This window comes from Schistocerca piceifrons, chromosome 2, assembly GCF_021461385.2.
Source record: "Schistocerca piceifrons isolate TAMUIC-IGC-003096 chromosome 2, iqSchPice1.1, whole genome shotgun sequence".
Lineage (NCBI taxonomy): Eukaryota > Metazoa > Arthropoda > Insecta > Orthoptera > Acrididae > Schistocerca > Schistocerca piceifrons.
Genome location: NC_060139.1, coordinates 653,347,840 through 653,353,438, shown reverse-complemented (window position 1 = coordinate 653,353,438; position 5,599 = coordinate 653,347,840). Strand labels below are relative to the sequence as shown.

General features: G+C 50.7%; 1 pseudogene; it reads left to right on the top strand.

The window, feature by feature from the left end:
- Window positions 1–4,862: 4,862 nt before the first annotated feature.
- On the top strand, window positions 4,863–4,980 carry LOC124778557 (annotated as a pseudogene).
- Window positions 4,981–5,599: the final 619 nt, after the last annotated feature.

Below are 5,599 nucleotides of genomic sequence, written 5' to 3'. Positions count from 1 at the left end.
ATTTTTGAGTCTGGTCCGTGTTGTGTGGAGGGTATTGCTTGGGGAAGCTGATTCTTTATCATTTGGCTGATGCCACTGCTGACAAAAAGGAGATCAGGGTTGTAAATCTTCTTCCATGGACAGTAACAGAATGTCTTTGGTTGCTTTGAGTTATGGATGAGTGAATTGCTAACACTCTGTTCACAATTTACTTCAACTCCATTGTTACTTGCACTATATCCCCAATCAATGTGGTGACTGTTGAATATCCTATAACGGTTCTGTATTTCTGAAGTGGTGATTTCCTGGGTGTCGGAAAACAAATTTAGCGACAAAGGGTTTTGTGGACATAAATTATAGTGTACCTGTCGAGTTCCATGATTTCGATGTCGTCATCATCTGTTATACAAGCGAATTTTATCACTACGCTTCGATACTCTGAGTGAGATCTATCTGTAACTACACTCATGCTCATAAATTAAGGATAATCTGATACATGATGAAACGACGCCCTGGTGGGCAGTTTGCGGGTTTAAATCACCTCGGGGCATAACCAAGCGGTGCGCACGGTGGCGCTGGCAGCAGTCCACATACGCAGAGGTGTGTTGGTGCATGTCAGAGTACGGTGCAGAGAGTAAGTGTGCAGACGTGACTGGTGAATGTGTGTCGAAAATGGCACTAAGAACACATATTGATGACGTTATGAGGGTTAGAATACTAGGGCGACTGGAGGCTGGTCAAACACAGCAGGTCGTAGCACGGGCCCTCCGTGTGCCACAAAGTGTGATCTCAAGATTATGGCAACGATTCCAGCAGATAGGAAACGTGTCCAGGCGCTACAGTACGGGATGTCCACAGTGTACAACACCACAAGAAGACCGATATCTCACCAGCAGTGCCTGCAGACGGCCACGGATTACTGCAGGTAGCCTTGCTCGGGGCCTTAGCGCAGCCACTGGAACAGTTGTCTCCAGATATACAGTCTACAGACGACTGAACAGACATGGTTTATTCGTCTGGAGACCTGCAAGGTGCATTACACTGACCCATGGTCACAGGAGAGCCCGTAAAGCCTGGTGTCAAGAACACAGTACATGGTCCCAGGTTATGTTCACGGACGAGTCCAGGTATAGTCTTAACAGTGATTCTCAACGGGTTTTCATCTGGCGTGAACCAGGAACCAGATACCAACCCGTTAATGTCCTTGAAACGGACCTTTATGGAGATAGTGGTTTGATGGTGTGGGGTGGGATTATGATTGGTGCACGTACACCCCTGCATGTCTTTGACAGAGGAACTGTAAAAGGTCAGGTGTATCGGGACGTCATTTTGCACCAGTATGTCCACCTTTTCAAGGGTGCAGTAGATCCCACCTTCCTCCTGGTGGATGATAACGCACGGCCCCACCAAGCTGCCATCATGGACGAGTGCCTTGAAACAGAAGATATCAGGCGAATGGAGTGGCCTGCCTGTTCTTCAGACCTCAACCCCATCGAGCACGGCTGGGATCCTCTCGGTCGACGTATCGCTGCACGTCTTCAAACCCTTAGGACGCTTCAGGAGCTCCGACAGGCACTGGTGCAAGAATGGCAGGCTATACCCCAGCAGCTGCTCGACCACCTGATCCAGAGTATGTCAACACCGTTGTGCGACCTGTGTGTGTGTGTGTGTGTGCATGGTGATCATATTCCAAATTGATGTCGAGGTACATGCGCGGGAAACAATGGAGTTTTGTAGGACACGTGTTTCGGGGTCGGTTTTCTCAACTTATCATCAATACTGTGGACTTACAGATCTGTGTCGTGTGTGTTCCCTGTGAGCCTATGCTATTAGTGCCAGTTTTGTGTAGTGTCACGTTGTGTGGCACCACATTCTGCACTTATCCTAATTTATGAGCATGAAAGTAGTCTCATGTCATCAATTCTTGGCTGGCAGTCATTCGTCCTAGGGTGTGTTACTAGTATGCATAAAGCATTACAGTCATCTTTTTGATGTAGGTAAGATGATAGAACTGTTCTTAAGGGTGGTATTTAAAAGGACCTGTTCTATAAACCATTGGTGAGAGGTTCGGCCAGGCCAGCGGCACTGGTAACGGGGGCGCCGGGTGGTATTTTTCGTGGTAAGGACACTGCACGTGTCGGCACCTCTCTTGGGATACCTACCTCACTGGATAGCTCGGTCAGGAAAGCTAACCCCGTGAGAGGCAAATTTATCGTGCTCGGGTCCCTGTCCGGAACACGGTTTGAATCTGCCAGAAAGCTTCAAATTTGTGCACAATCCGCTGCTGAGTGTAAATTCATTCTGGGATCTACAGTTTCTTTTTTATTCTCTTACAAAAAGTGTTTGTTATTGCGTCACCCTTGCCACGAACTTCACTTTCCACGGTATGTAATGATATCGAGAGAGGCATTACTCGCCTCGTGGCCAGGAGACAAACTGTTGGAATGGGCAGGCAGTCGGTCAGTCGTGAGCGCACAATGGTCACTGTTCATCTCGCCGGAGACACCTCACCTGCGTCGCTGCTGCAATTATAGTTACCTGTCCCGACTGGCGCTCTGGAGTTAGCGAAAGGACTGTGAATGATCGTACAGAAAAGTCATGGATGTCATTCAGAATCACTGTTTTCCTGAAATCACTGCGTTCGCTGTATAACTATAATCAACTGATCTGATTAATTAGCTGGTAAAGCCACGAGCATATACAGTTCCGTTTACCTCCGTTCGGAGTCAGGTAACATAAAAGTTTTCTGGGTGCGCTAACTCTTAATAATGTAAAAAACTGTACTGGACAAACCAACATTTTGGCCAACGGTTACAGTTGCCGAAACGTTATCGCACTCAGAAAACTTTTATGTCAGCCTTCACCGGCTACATTGTCAACTGTCTCATTTCACCCCTCGCATGAAGCATCTTTAGCAACGCCATCACTTCAAGTAATTTAACTTACCAAGTGTGTTCTCTCAATCGCAAAATTCGCTTGCTGTTTGGGAAATTGTTTGGGGCTTCAAGACTTGGCGCTCAGCGCTAGTTATAAAACATAAATGGCATACTTTCATATCAAGAATTAATGTTAATTTTAATAGGTGTTGTACATTCTAGGATTGTCTACCATCGCAACGTCAGCGCAGCACACGATCGCTAAACTTTTTCCGTCTTGTCCCTTCTCTCTTAATTGTCTTCTACAGTATGGCACTGAATGTGAGAAAGAGCGCTGTGAACTACAGATAGAAATTTCCGTTAATGATCTGTCTGACCAAGGGCAGGAAGAAAGTACACTCCTGGAAATTGAAATAAGAGCACCGTGAATTCATTGTCCCAGGAAGGGGAAACTTTATTGACACATTCCTGGGGTCAGATACATCACATGATCACACTGACAGAACCACAGGCACATAGACACAGGCAACAGAGCATGCACAATGTCGGCACTAGTACAGTGTATATCCACCTTTCGCAGCAATGCAGGCTGCTATTCTCCCATGGAGACGATCGTAGAGATGCAGGATGTAGTCCTGTGGAACGGCTTGCCATGCCATTTCCACCTGGCGCCTCAGTTGGACCAGCGTTCGTGCTGGACGTGCAGACCGCGTGAGACGACGCTTCATCCAGTCCCAAACATGCTCAATGGGGGACAGATCCGGAGATCTTGCTGGCCAGGGTAGTTGACTTACACCTTCTAGAGCACGTTGGGTGGCACGGGATACATGCGGACGTGCATTGTCCTGTTGGAACAGCAAGTTCCCTTGCCGGTCTAGGAATGGTAGAACGATGGGTTCGATGACGGTTTGGATATACCGTGCACTATTCAGTGTCCCCTCGACGATCACCAGTGGTGTACGGCCAGTGTAGGAGATCGCTCCCCACACCATCATGCCGGGTGTTGGCCCTGTGTGCCTCGGTCGTATGCAGTCCTGATTGTGGCGCTCACCTGCACGGCGCCAAACACGCATACGACCATCTTTGGCACCAAGGCAGAAGCGACTTTCATCGCTGAAGACGTCACGTCTACATTCGTCCCTCCATTCACGTCTGTCGCGACACCACTGGAGGCGGGCTGCACGATGTTGGGGCGTCAGCGGAAGACGGCCTAACGGTGTGCGGGACCGTAGCCCAGCTTCATGGAGACGGTTGCGAATGGTCCTCGCCGATACCCCAGGAGCAACAGTGTCCCTAATTTGCTGGGAAGTGGCGGTGCGGTCCCCTACGGCACTGCGTAGGATCCTACGGTCTTGGCGTGCATCCGTGCGTCGCTGCGGTCCGGTCCCAGGTCGACGGGCACGTGCACCTTCCGCCGACCACTGGCGACAACATCGATGTACTGTGGAGACCTCACGCCCCACGTGTTGAGCAATTCGGCGGTACGTCCACCCGGCCTCCCGCATGCCCACTATACGCCCTCGCTCAAAGTCCGTCAACTGGACATACGGTTCATGTCCACGCTGTCGCGGCATGCTACCAGTGTTAAAGACTGCGATGGAGCTCCGTATGCCACGGCAAACTGGCTGACACTGACGGCGGTGGTGCACAAATGCTGCGCAGCTAGCGCCACTCGACGGCCAACACCGCGGTTCCTGGTGTGTCCGCTGTGCCGTGCGTGTGATCATTGCTTGTACAGCCCTCTCGCAGTGTCCGGAGCAAGTATGGTGGGTCTGACACACCGGTGTCAATGTGTTCTTTTTTCCATTTCCAGGAGTGTATATCCCTATTTTGTAGGCAGTTCCCGAGAGAAAACTTTTCCAGTGTGACAGAAGCGTCACATTGGCTTCTACGGCTACCTATATATCATTGGTTCTGAAACGAACTTGCTCAAGAGATCGTGACATACGACAGTGCGAATAGTTCAAGGAAGTCTTTAGAAGTTGTTCTCTACTTCCTTTCACGTGTGGCAACGGCCTTGCCGCAGTGGATACACCGGTTCCCGACAGATCACAGAAGTTAAGCGCGGTTGGGCGTGGCTGGCACTGGGATGGGTGACCGTCCGGGTGGCCATGCGCTGTTGCCATTTTTTGGGGTGCACTCAGTCTTGTGATGCCAATTGAGGAGCTACTCGACCGAACAGTAGCGGCTCCGGTCACAGAAAACCATCATAACGACGGGAGAGCGGTGTGCTGACCACACGCCCCTCCTATCCGCATTCTCAGCTGAGGATGACACGGCGGTCGGATGGTCCCGATGGGCCACTTGTGGCCTGAAGTTGGAGTGCTGCTGCTGCTCGTTCCACGTGTCGTACTCTGTAAGACCTGTGATCACCTCTTTCGCCCGACACGGGTGTATAAGGTCGCAGCAGTGGAATTACTCCATGTAACAGGCGCGATGGCGGCGGCGGCGGCGGTGGCGGTGACAGACACGAGAAAGCGAATGCAGCGCCCGCGTGCTGTGGCGTTATCTCCACAGCCGAGTCAGGCGTGAAGGGCTGGAACCGGCCGCTCATGGCAGCCGTTTTGCAAGTACTTGCCGGCGCCCTATCTGCGCTTGCAGATCTGGAGCACGCGCCTCGCGTGTCTACGGCGGCCTGTTTGAAACACATGGAAACTAATCTACTCCTGAACGTATGTTTGTACGGTGACTGTTACGAGAATGTACTCGGAACGAATTGACTGAATGAATCTGAGGAACCTTAG